We start from the raw sequence: 14247 nt of genomic DNA on the forward strand, positions 1-14247 counted from the left end.
TTTTAAAACACAAGTTCTAATCTGTTAGCAAATTTCAATTATACAATACATTATTATCAACTGTAATTGCCATGTTACACATTTGATCTTAAGACCTTATTTATCTTATAACTTAAAGTTTGTACCTATTTACTAGCCTCTCCCTATTTCCCTCAACTCCCAGCCCCTGGCAACCATCATTCTACTCTCTGTTTTTCTGAGTGCATCATTTTTTGTTTGTTTGTTTAATTTCACACATAAGTGAGATCATACAGCATTTGTCTTTCTCTGTCTTGCCTATTTCATTTAGCATAATGTCCTCCAGATTCACCTATGCTGTTTCATATATCACATTTTATTTTCTTTTTCCATCCATTGGACTACAGGCATTTACATTGCTTCCATACCTTGGTTATTGTGAATAATGCTGCAATGAACATGGGAGTACAAATATCTCTTTGAAATCATGATTTCATTTCCTTTGGATATATATACCTAGAAATGAGTCTGCTGAATCATACTGTAGCTCTGAGTTTAGTTTCTTGAGCAGACTCCTTATTGTTTTCCATAGAGACTGTACCAAATTACATTCCCACCAATAGTATACATGGTCCCTTTCCTCCACATACTCACCAGAATTTATCTCTTGTATTTTTGGTAATAGACATCCTAACATCTGTGAATTGATATCTAACTGTGGTTTGCATTTCCCTGATAATTTGTGTACCTGTAAGCCATATATGTCTTCTATGGAAAAATGTCTATTCAGTCCTTTGTTGATTTTTCAATTGATTTATTTGTTTATTTGTTCTGCTTTTTAAGACTGCTTTGGCTATTGACAGTCCTTTGTAGTTCCATACAAATTTTAGGATTTTTTTCTATCTCTGTGAAAATGCCATTGGAATTTTGATAGAGATTGCATTGAATCTGTAGATTGCTTTGAATAATACGGATATTTTAACAATATTAAGTTTTACAATCCATGAACATGGGATATTTTCACTGGATATAGAATTCTGGATTGCCAGATTTTTCATTTTTTATCATTTTAAAGGCATCATTCCACTATTTTCTGGAATTCATGATTTCAAGTTGTCAGTCCCCTGTATACAATGCATCTTTTTTTTTTTTTTCTCACTGCATTCAAGATGTTTCTTTTACTCTGGTTTTCAGTAGTCTAACTATGATATGCTTAGTCTTGTATGGTGTGTGTGTGTATGTGTGTGTGTGTTTGCGATTTAGAGATTTGTATTTATACTCTTTGAAGTTCCTTGAGCTTTTTGAAACAGTAAACTTTTACTTTTCATGAAATTGGGGACATTTTTAGCCATTATTTCTTTGAAAAATTTTTTCTGCTAAATTATCTCTCTTTACTCCTTTGGAGACTAGTTACTCATAAGCAAGACCATTTGATACTGTCTGACATGTCTATGAGGATCTGTTCACTTTTACAGAATATTTTCTCTGTCTTCTTCACATTGGATAATGTCTATGAATCTATTTCTGGAAACAGCAAATGATGGCATACAGGACAATCCTAGCCTACAATGTGTTTTCATAGATAATGTGTTATTTGAGCACAGCCATATACATTTATTTACATATTGACTACAGTTGCTTTCTTTAGTAGTTGAAACAGAGACTATATGGACCACAAAACCTAAAATATTTGCTATCTGACCCTATTCAGAAAAAGTTTCTGACCCTTCAAATTCTCTGACTTTTCCTTATGTTATCTCCATTCTGCTATTAAGCTCATCCAGTGGGGGTTTTTTTTAGATATTGTAATTTCCTAGTTCTAAAATTTACATTTGATCCTTTTAAAAATATTTTCTCTCTCTTGAGATGTTGTTTTTTCATTCATTACAAGCATAATTTCCTTTACCTCATGGAGCACAGTTATAGTAACTATAACTATATATAGTATAGTGTTAAGACCTTTACTGATAATTTCAACATTTGGGTTATCTCGGGATTGTTTTATATTAATTATATTTTCCTTTGAGAATGAGTGATGTTTTGCCAGTTTTTCCTTTGTCAAGCAATTTTGGATTGTATCATGGACATTCTGAATTTTATGTTCTGTAAGCTCTGGATTTTATTATTTTCCTCCAAAGAGTGATAATATATTTTTACTACCAGACAATTAACTTGCTCAGACACAAATGGCAAACTTTCACCTACCTCCAGGGACCATGGTTCAAATCTCACTTCAGTACTTTAAGATGTATCTGTGGGCTGTTTTCTGTTTGCCCTGTGAATGCATGGTTCAGGGTCAACCACAGACTTGGGCAGAGTTCAAACACAGAACATGGATCATTTCTTTACTAACTCCTGTACAGAATTCCTTCCTCTCTGGTGGCTATGGTTGTCCCAGGACCTGTCTTTTGATTTCTCAGGCCAGAAAGATAGCAGCCTATCAGAGTATAAACTCCCTGACACTGTGCAGCCACTATGACTTATTCTTGGGTCAAAACCACAAAAATGGGAATGTATCACAAAATGCTCCCTATCTCCAAGATTATATTCCCATTAAAAGGTTGCTCACTCTCCAGAACTCTCTTGTAGTGCTTCTTATACTTTGTACAGATTTTATAATTGTTAAGTGTGGCATTGTCAGACTGCTAAGAGTTAACTCCATTGCACCAGAAGCGCTATTAAATTTAATGTAGATCCTGATACTTAGGAGTTTAAGTCTACTTTCATACTATTTATTTCATTTCGTTATTTTTATTTTTTCTCATCATTTAGGTTGATCTATCATCATGATCATCATTATTATTTCATTTCTTCCTCGTTTAACTTGTTCATTATACAATCTTTTCTATTCATTTTAATTAGCCTAGAGATATAATATGCCTCATCAGACTCTCCAGGACACTCATATACTCATTCTCTTACCCATACTTTTGGCCAGTTTCTTCTTTTGAAAACATTTTTCCACTTGGATGCCATTTTCCTATTTTCCTCCCATCTGGTCATCCCTTTTCAGTCTAAACTGATTCCCTGTCTTCTTCCCATCTTCTGAATATTGAAATTCTGCAGGTCTTAATCTCTGGCCCTCCTTGCTTCTCTCTCTGCTCTGTCTTTCCATGTAATCTCATCTAGTTTCTTGCTTTATATTCCATCTCTAATTAAATTCTTCCAATTTTTTTCATTTTGAGCCCTGATCTCTCTTTTGAGTACCAGTCAAATATCTAACAGCCTACTCAATATCTTCATATAGATATTCAATAGGTATGCCAAGTTTATCCTCCCTGAAACACTGGGGCACTATATTATAGTGGTTAAAATCATAGACTATGAAGCTAGACTCAGCTCAATTCTTGTATGTCACTTAGTAAACCTGGGACAATAGGCAGTATACTTTACTCCTCTATGTTTCTACATTTGTAAAATGGGGAAAATAATAATAGCATCTAACCCACAGGGATTTTTTGGTACGGATTAAGCAAATTATTATTTATAAATCAATTTAAATAGTTGCTTGTCTATAGTAATAATTACATCATATTTTACTATTTTTATTTTATTGTTATTATTACAAGCATTCCTTGTTTTATTGCACTCTGCTTTATTGCTCTTTGCAGATAACTGCGTTTTCCACAAATTGAAGGTTTGTTAAGCTGCATTGATCATATCTATCAGCACCATTTTTCTAACAGCATTTGCTCACTTCGTATCTTTGTGTTACATTTTGGTAATTCTTGCAATACTTCAAACTTTTTCATTGTTGTATTTGTTATGGTGATCTGTGATCAGTAATCTTTGATATTTCGATTTCAAAAAGATTACAACTCACTGAAGGCTCAGAGGATGATTAGTATTTTTTAGCAATAAAATATTTTTTAATTAAGGTATATACATTGTTTTTTATACATAATGCTATTGCACACTTAATAGACTATAGTGTAAACACAACTTTTAAATGTACTAGAAAACCAAAAATTCATGTGACTAGTTTTATTGCTATATTAGCTTTATTGCAATGGTCTGGAACTGAATCCAAAATATCTCAGAGGTATGTCTGTATTATTCATTTCATCAGCATGTCCCCATTTGCTCAGGACAAAACTTTGGAGTTACACTTTGCACCACTCTGTCTCTGAACCATTCAATCCACGACACATTTTTGTGTTATGTCTAATTATGCAAATTATGCCTAATTTGCCTTTTTAGAGTACTTCTACCTCACTATTTCTCATCTCTCACCTGGACAATTGCAGTATGTCCTCATTGCTAGTCTCCCTGATTCTCCTATTGCCCTCCTACATTCTATTCTATACATGGATGTCATACCCCCTCTTAAAAATGTAAATTGTACCTATTTAAACCTTTCCATTATACATAGAATAAAATCTAACGGCTTTGACAAAGTGGGTGGGACTCCCTTCAGCAGCTGTCTCAGCCTCCACCCACGTTTCCTTAATCAGCTCTCCAGCTCGTAAGCTAAGTCAGCTGCCTTTTGGTTGGCCTCTACTGAGCCAAGAGTCTTTGCACTTGCTGTTCTTCCCTGACATGTTCTTCCCCAAATCATCACCAGACCTGCCTGTTTCCAGAGGTTCCGGTCTCTGCTTAGATGTCTCCTCCTCAGAAAAGCCGTCTCTGACCATCCTATGTTAAACTCTTCCCCTACATTCCAATGTTCCATTTCATTTGTTTGGTGGTTGCTTTGTTTACTACTGTTTATCATTGATCTTCCCTCACTAGAAAATAACTTCTGCAAGAGGAGGATCATTGACTATAGCATTTAGTCTTGAGACCCCATATTTAAAATAGTACTCTTACATATTAGGCTTTCAATAAATGTAGTTTGGATTAATAAAGGCCCAGATGATAAGTTGTGATTATTTAATTTTTCCAAAAAACATAGGAAGTAGATAATTCTATCTACATATTAATGATATGAAGTTGAAAATTCAGTGGGTAACTGGTGCAGGGGCATAAGTTTGGTTATTTATGGAGTCGAATTGATTACAATATGAATTTTTTTTGTTTTTACTGTTCTACCACTCCAATGTTCCCTCTTTTCCTTGAAGGATAACTAGGATTTATATGTGGGGAAATAAGCTTGGGATTGCTCAAATAAGGATAAGAAACATCTAAAACTCATGAAAATCTTTCCCTACCCACAAGAAAAAAAGGAATTTCTTTAACTGACATTTATATAATGCATATTACATAGAGTTTTTGCACTTAGAAGTAGTAATTCATTTAGCTCAGATAACAAACATATGAGCTTGGTACTATTGTTGTTCCTATTTTGCAGATGAGGAAACTGAGATACAAATTAGTTACAAGCTGTCAAGATTCCCTGAGGTGGTCCCAGGCAGTAGTACATGGAAAATGGTATATCAGAGATTGTGATTCCAATCAGAAAGATTTTCTTAGTTTAGAAAACACAAAGTTGACTTTGAAGGACTAATAGAAAAGAGGAAACATGTATCAAAATTAGTTTTTGTAAAGTGCCATTGAAGTGAAAATCAGTGAGGGGAAACAATTTGCATTTGAACTCAACTTGGTATTCTCTACAATAACTATAGCGTCTAACTCTCTTTCTCTTATTACCAAGCCCAGCGCGCAGGACTGCGATAGTGCAGGGCCACATCAATCCCACAAGCCCAGAGATGAGTCAACTTGTCAACTAAGCCAGGTACTAGGCTATGCACCAAGAGAAAGGAAATTATAAGGAAGTCCAACATAGCACCCACATAAAAGTGAGGCCAATGGTTATATACTGAGGGGTTGATCTAAGCATCCTACTCTGAGCCTGTAAGATGGTGAGAGTATTAACATACATGCAGCAATGAAAGAGCATTCTAGAACAGGAAAATGTGTAAGCAAAGACTGGAAAGTGAGGCCATGTGGTATATTTTAGAGGTACAGCCATAATGTAAAAGTTGTAACATGAAAGTTGTAATAGTGTAATGTGAAAGTTGCAGAGAAGTGTCACAAGAGCCAAGATGGGAAAAGTTGTGTAGCTTTACCTGTCATCTAAGGCATGTCAATTTCACTTAATAAATAAAAGGGAACCAACATTAGTCTACACCTAGTTGACCTTCATGCTCAGATCTTCCTATGCCACGTACATAAAGAGCACCATTTCACCCTGGTCCCCAGTCTGAACCTTACTTGGCTTTATATTGTGCCAAAACAAGTCATTCAATAGAGCAAAATTCAATAAAATATAACCATCTGCTTTTGTTTAAATACAATATGAACAATTAAATTATACTGGAATTTTCCCTGAATTTCCCTCTTTGGGATAGTCTTTAAGCAACCTATAGACGTGTATAGTGGTTTGATATTATATCATGCCCAGACTGTGTTTATATTGGATCCAAGTAGACATTAAGGGAGGAAAAAATGTAAAGATCCTAGTGTTTGATGTATCTAATGCAAATACTCCATCTCAGGGTCATAACTTTGTAAGTAGGAAATCCTACAATTACTTTTCCTTATACAACCAGTAAGTATAGAGTTAAGGCAGCTGCTTGAACATTTGTCCACCAGGATCTGCAACAGGACATAAAAGGCAGGTCAACATAGGAGGCCTTATAGCAAGGGCACATAGATAACGCACAGAGCACGTCATCATCTCAGAAATGGAAATACCATGAAAGCTCTGGATAAACATCTAAACTCAAAAGACAGCTTTAATATAAGTACATAGTAGATATCTAAGAATGTGATGCTTCATTGTGCTTGCTCTTGGATTATTGTGCTTGATTTTGGGTCACTGGCAAGCTGCCACATGTGAAGAAGAGACCCCAGATATTGAAGGGATCTGGAAAACATCTTTATCTCTTTTTTAATGACTAGAATTTAAAACATATTTTAATGAGAACACTTTCTCACCATCTTTACATAGAAATGACTTGCACTTTTTACTCTGAAGCTGCGAGGCCATCAAGACTTCTTTTCTTCCTGGTGCTCAGTGTTCTGAAGCCACCCCCCCCCCCCATCAGTTCCCCAGTGCTCTTGAGGCACGTGTTGGACATGTCCTCCTCCATTGGGAGAACTCGTGGCAGCTTCAGGGGCTTGATTCTTATCAAATGTTTAACCACTTTCAGTTTTGCATTCACCAAAGGGATATTCTTGTGAACTTAAGGAGTATGTGCTTTTTGTAACCCAAGCATCCTTATTAAATCTTTCTCCCAATAGGGACGTCTTTCTGTACTTCTTATTCTGGTAACAATATGCAGTTTATGAGGTTGCTGCGGATCCCCACCGTCTTTTTCATGACCTTCAGGTGAAGGCTGAAAAACTTCGTCTGGAATTCTTGACTTCGTCAATCTGTGACAAATCCAATCTGTACAAAAAGAGGCTCCACACCTTTTGTCACCATTGACAGTGTGCCTGGGGGGCTCTGAACTATTGAGTGCAAAATCCCTGCCATGAGTGTGGTGACTGTTCTTAGAGATGGCGACTGCTAAATGTCTTTCCACCTGATGGGGAGTAGACTTCATAGAGGATACTTAGTGCGGAGGAGAGAACATTTGGGTAGGAGATAGTAGAAGTTTTCAAGTAGAAATGGTTTACACCAGGGAGTAAAAAAGCATCACTTCAATTTTCTAAGGAGGGCGCCTTGTCAGTTGGAACTCTTCTAGTTTAAATGCAAATTTTGTAATGTAATGAGGTCTGGGGTGAAATTGAAGCAGGAGCTACAAAACTGCTTGGCAGGACATTGGAAATGGTTACATAGAGTTGGACATCCAAGTCAGTCAAATCTTGTGGCTTTGGATTCCAGGTTCTCTTAAGTTCTATATTAGTGCTATGAGGTAGGTCATCTTAATACCATACTGCTTTAAAACTCAGCCTCAGAACACTGTACTTCCTGCTGAAAATATCAATAACCTCCTTCAAAGAGACATCTTGATTTTGCTAGATGCTTTTTCAGTGTTTGGCAGCTGGGTAAACTTTTTATTAGTCCACTTATTGTTTATTTTGCATTGTTTTGTTTTAAGCACAGAAGGGTGAAGTACTCAACTGTGTGTTTTAAACTTTAGGGCTATATCATGTTAAATCACAGATACCCGGCATGGCTGAGTAAATGTTTACCTTTCAGAGCTAGCCTAAACAAAGAAAAACAACTGTCCCAAATAGTTTCTTTGCAGAATGATAACTAAAGGCTCTCTTTGCTGAAGTCTTAATCTTAATCTTAAATATTTGCTGTCCTAAATTAAGGAAAGTTATGTCTGTAGTCTTATTATCTGTTTTTCTTCATGCTCATCATAAATGCCAAAGGGTAATTCTTCCTAGAAAAATCAATCTTTTGTGATAACATGCAATGTGTTTTTAATTAATGAAGCTGCTTGATGCTGGCAGACTATAAGCATCTTATCGTCACATGCTGGGGGAATTCATGCAGGGTCCTGTCTGTGCATGCTGAGCCCTGGAGCCAAAGAAAAATCTCCTGTCATTAACTGCTCTGCTTAACTAGCCTACTTATTAAGAACCAAGCCATCAGTCATGCTGGATAAGCATATCAAGATATAAGGAGACGCCAGAAGCTGATGAAATATTTTGGCGAGAGCAATGACCAGTTTTGTTATAATAACTTGTGGTTCATCTCCAGTGTTTGGGGAAAAAAAGTCATTTGATATTGCTCAATATTCTTGGGCAAAATGTAACTGTCATCTGAACCCAGAGGTAGAAAAGAAAATTTTCGTTTGTTTGTTTTGTTTTGAAGGCGAAAAATGGTCTTTCAATTGGAGGACAGAGAGAGAGCCTTGAGTTGAGTCATTTTTCCTTTTTAATGGCCCTAACGCCTGGTACAAGTTACCTGTCCTCTCCAAGACTCTGTTTCCTCCACTGGAAAATGAGGCTGAGAGTGCCCACTTCACGGTGAGTACATGGGATAAAGTGTTGAAGGCACATTGTAGACTATAAGGACAAAGATGTTGTTACTCCTTCTTAAAATTATGATTATTTTATCCTCATAGAAAATTTCACCATAGTGAGAGCTGGAAATAAACATTTCTAAATATTCATAAAAAGAACGATATCATTATTCTCACTTTTCAGATTCCCAAATTTCAGGTTTTAGTATGAAAGCCTGATCAACAAAGGCTGCTTTCTTTTTCCCCTGAATGTTGCCAAAATAAAATGTAGGCATGAAATGCAGGGAATTTTTTGATAATGGAGCAGAGAGGTATTTATTGTTTCAGAAAGCACTTCCTGAAAACATTTATAACCATGGAGCCAATAAAATGAGGGGTTCATAGATAAGTATACTGGAAGGAAACAAAGACCATTGCAACACATAGTGAAACACCCTGGAATTATTCTTCCTTGTATTCTTAAGCATAATTTTTACATTAATATAAAGAGTCAAAATAAAAGTTCCCTTCTGGGCTTACACAATACCCAGCAACTGACCAATTAGAGTAAAGAGAGCTCAAACTAATTGTTTTTAATTATATGAACATAGCCCAGGTTGACTTATCTCTAAAATGGGATAATTTTATAGGCATTGAACACTCTTTTAATGTTTGAAGGATTAAATTGTTTCTGAATTATAAGCTAATAGAGTGAATATTGAATCCAACACAAGACCTTTATACGATGGAAATCATAAAATAATATAACTACAGATAATAGTATAAGGATGTTATTTTAATAATATAACAATAATAACAATAATAATTACAACTCATGGAATTTGTGAAGATAACTGAGACAAACTAGATGGAAGGAACTTGGAAAAATGCTAACGGTTAATCTATATTGTTTCTTCTTCTTGAAGTGTTGACTCCCTAGTTTCCATATGACCACACTCTATCCTTCTTTTAAAGCCCAGGTGGAGCCCAATGTCATCCACAGAACCTCTCCTTGCTCCATATTCTCTCTCCTTCCAGTGGGATCTCTCTTGGCATTCACCTTGCAATGGAAAACTCCATGAGGGCTGAATCTTAAATATACTCCCTTTTATATCCCCCAGTGTCTTTGAGAAATACTTACATGTGTTCGATGTAGCCCACATGAAATGAATCATATGACAAAAGAGTGGTATCCTTGAGATGCACGGCTGGGTTTGTCTTACAGGGTGGGCAAGAGGCAATATTAATGGCCATCCAATATAGGGAAATTTGATTTGGAACCCCATCAGGATGCTATTCTTCCTTAATAATGAGTCAGCACACACACACACTGGCAGACCAAACAAGAACAGATGGGAGGCTGATCTTTGGTACTATGTAACTGGTAACTATTATTTTGTAGAGTGTATTAAAGGAAAATGACTTTCTGATCTAGGATAAGAGAGAATTGATAATTCAAAGTAAACTGAAGGAGTAATGTAGATCACACAAAATTCACAGGCGTGAGAAAAGCACAGACTGTTTCAGGTCTGAAGGAAACAGGAGTTGAGATATGACGGAGAATTGGATGGACGGCCAGGTATTGTGTTTAGAGTTGGCTCTGTCCCCACCCCTCCTACCCACCACTCTTAGGGTACATGAGTCTCGGGTGTCATGTGGTGTGCTTTAGAGACCAGAGATAACTTAATAGAGGAGATTGGGGGCTTTAAAAGTCAGAGGACATGTTACCCAAGAAATCTCAACACAACGTGTTCAGGATTGTGTTCCATCCCATCATGCTGAAAATCAGACCCTCTCCTCCCATGCCAGAAGCAGCAATCCTATTATCAAAAACTGTGGTCACTCACACATGATCAGCTATTCCTATAATTCTATGGAAATTAACTCAAGTAACTTCCTCCATCTAACTTCCTGTATCCAAGTAAAAAGAGAAAAATCGAGTCACCAAAAAAGACACTAAATAAAGAAAATAAACTCAACCAGCAAGAAGAACACAAAATGCTGTGAAATAGTAAGGTAATAATAGGTCAATAAGTATATTAGTAGAAACTTGAAAATATCTCAGTAGAAAGATTCAAGAGGAGGTTATAGCTATCCTGTAAATAAGCTTCAATGGAAAAAGTATCAGTATTTATAAATATAAACATTATTAATGAAATTAAAAAGACCAAAAAAGGAAAAAAATCTCCAACAAATAGTCAGATAAACTTGGTATAAGTTTAATTTAGGAAAACAAATGAAATGAAATGAATAATAAAATAAAATAAGTAAATAAATAATAAAACTAAATGAAATGTTACTTGCAATGAAGATGCTAAAGATTAAAACTGTGTAAGAAAATTTAAGAGATAAGGAATAGCTCTTGGGACACAATCTGGGAGTCTTTAGCCCCAAAGGTACAAGTCTAGCTACACTGAGGCTGAGGCTGTAATGTGTAAAGAGTATGTGGAGAGAGAGAAAAAGAAAGAGATTTGTGGTTCTGACATTTGCTGATGCACCCCAATCTCATAGGAAAGGCACAGAGTTTTTAAGAGAATTGTTCTATGGAAACACTACCAGCTTGGGCTAAACTGGACACAGCAAAATGAAGCCCTTGGACCCCCAAACTACCAAGGGTCATGTGGTGGGCAGGATTCTAAGACAGTTCCTGAGACTCCTGGACCCTGGTGGACACACGTCTTCCTCCAGCTATCTAATCAAACACAATTCAAGAGACAGCTGTGAGGGGATTTTGCAGATGTGATTAAGCTCTCAAATCAGCTGACCTTAGGATTGGTCAATTCTCCAGGTGGGCCTGACCTAATCCCATGAGCCCTTTAAGAGCGGGAGAAGAGAAGGACAGCACAGAGATGGGCTCGGCCTGGCCTGGAAGAAAGCAAGTCCCCATGCTATGAACTACCTGTGGGGGCCACCTGGGCAAGGACCTTCAGGTGGATTCCAGTAGCTGAACGCTAGCAGGAAAACTGTGAGATTATCACCTGGTGGTGTCAAAGCCACTAATTTGGGATCACTTGTTACACAGCAGGAATCAGGCTGAGAAAACTATGCAGCTCTAGAAACTGGTCATTCCTTATGGTAAATGGATTAATCCAGAGCCCAGGAGCTGGAGCCAGTGTTACCGAGTCCAAGCTTGTATTGCTCATGGCACAACAGTCCAATAAATCGGGAAGTGGTGTTGGGACAAGGAATAGCGACTCTATTCAGAAAGCCAGGAGACTGAGAAGGTGGTGGACTAGTGTCCCAAAGAACCATCTTACCTGAGTTAGGATTCAGGCTTCTTTTGTACTAAGAGGGGAGGGAGTGTGGCTGGTGGTTACAAACTTCTTGGTGCTGGAATCGTTCATTCTTCCAGCTGTCTGCCTAGGTCAGGTCACGATGCTCCTGTAAACCTCCAACAAGACAAATGTCTCTGTTCTGCAACATTTTTTCTCTATATGAATGGAAAAGAGTTATACCTTTAAAGGCCAGACCCTTAAGAATGGGCTATCCTGTATATTTCAGGCTATAGGCAACATTCTTTTCCAAAATATCCAGAGCCAGCATGACTAAGCACAGGCAACAGAGCACAAGGGTTAGAGCTAAAGGAATAGATCCAATATGGAGTTAGGTTTGTTCTTCCCTGTTTCACCAGGAGCCATGAAGAATTGCCTGGGGGAACACAACCGGGCAGCATTCAATGGGTCTGAGCCCATATGAACCAGTGGCCATGGCGTCCCTCCATTTCCCCACTTTCAGCTGGAGAGACTGCTCCACAGTTGTAAGTTAGATGAGAGAGAGACAGATAAACGTTACTCAAGAAAACTCATTGTCGGAGTTTCATGGAGGACTCCCAGGGGTGAATATATTTTCATGTGGAAGGACTGTATGTGACATGAGGCCAGAGGTCTGGCTATCTTGGTTTTAAACCTGCCTGAAATTCTTCTCTCCATCTCTTCCCCTTGGCCCTGGGCAGCCTTTGTAATTGCCCCACATGGGCATGTCAGAAGTCAGTTAGAGGATGCCCCAGCTCTGCTGGCTTCTTTCATATTTTCTCTCTCCTTCCTCTATACAAGAGGCCCCCCACCTTCATGGTCAAAGACACAGAATAAAGACAACCTAGCTGAGCCAGGACAGCCTCGCCTTTAGGAGCAAAATCAATGGTTGGTAGTAATTTAAAAGAGAAATCCAAGACAAAGCAATGAAAAGACTGACCAGTCACTGAAGAGGATTTCCAGAAGGGTATAGCAATGACATTGGAGGGGAAGATGTGGTTTTAAAAAATCCAGAATGGGATTCAAGCCTTTCAATTGAAATGGCCTTCTAAGTTTTAATAGAACATCAGGGAACAAAAGGTTGAGATGCATTCTGGTGAGATTTCTGGGCTGGGGGCTGGGGAGTGGGGTGGAGTAGAGAGAATGCACTTGCCTCACAGCTCCTGGGGAGGAGAGCTCTGCAACTCTTTCCTTTCCCTGCAATTCCTGCTCCTAACATGCTTGAATAGGTTTTGTTTTCTGAGACACCCCCTTCATTGATTACTTGGCTAGGATTCCTTTGTGCCAAGTTCCTTTGAATCTTCACTCATAATTATAAAATAAAGGCTGAATAACTGGTTAAAAAACTAGACAAGAAAGAAAGAAATAAGTGGATGAAATGTTTTCCCCCTCACTGAAGCTGCCCAGGTACGACCATCTGGTTTTCTGAGGAAATGCTGGGGAATGGTCTCCGCCTGGACCCCAGGGGATGGGCAGGGCCAAATCCTTTCTGTACTTCACCTGTCTCCTCACCACCCCCAGCTCTCTCTAGGGACTAAGTCTAGAGTGGACAGAGCCACTCTGCCTTCTCCCGCATCCAGTGGGGTCAGAAGGGCCACTGGCCTCTCCCTTTATTCCATTTCCTAATTCCCTATCGCAGGTCTGCAGTAAAGCTACAACTGACATAGGCAAATCTAACTCTTAAAATTCTATTTAGAGACAGGATATCTTCTCTCTTTCTCTTGAACAATGCTTGAATTTCAAAACCTTTGCCTCACTAAAGTGGTAGAAATAGATAGAAATATGTTGTGATGGTCTACAAACAAGAGATCACTAAACTAAAAGTGCATTAAACAATAAAAAGCCTTTGCTATTTCCTTTAACAAGAAATGAGGAGGACTAATGGCTGTGAATTCAGAACTCAACCGTGCCATGGAGATGCAGGCATGATCCTTTACAGGCACAATTTCACGCTCCGGCTTGTTCCCTCCTTGTGGCAACATGGCCACATGGATTTCCTCATGGGATTTCCACCCAACAACCAGCAAAGGGACCCCCTTTCTGGTGAGATGGAGGAGAGTCCTTCCCAGACCCCCAGCACAGATGCCCCAGAGACCCTTGCAAGGACTCAGGCACCCTGCTCTAGCTCTTCCAGAAGAGACTGGTGTGAGGAGTAGCTGTGGGGTGTCTGCTCAAAGATCAAGAAATTCTCAGCA

The 14247-nt window shown here is 38.1% G+C and overlaps 1 pseudogene; it reads right to left on the reverse strand.

Annotated features, from left to right (window-relative positions):
• Positions 1-6798: 6798 nt before the first annotated feature.
• LOC132371318 (large ribosomal subunit protein uL30m-like) lies at positions 6799-8859 on the reverse strand (annotated as a pseudogene).
• Between the last annotated feature and the right edge of the window lie 5388 nt (positions 8860-14247).

Source organism: Balaenoptera ricei, chromosome 9, assembly GCF_028023285.1.
Source record: "Balaenoptera ricei isolate mBalRic1 chromosome 9, mBalRic1.hap2, whole genome shotgun sequence".
Classification (NCBI taxonomy): Eukaryota; Metazoa; Chordata; class Mammalia; order Artiodactyla; family Balaenopteridae; genus Balaenoptera; species Balaenoptera ricei.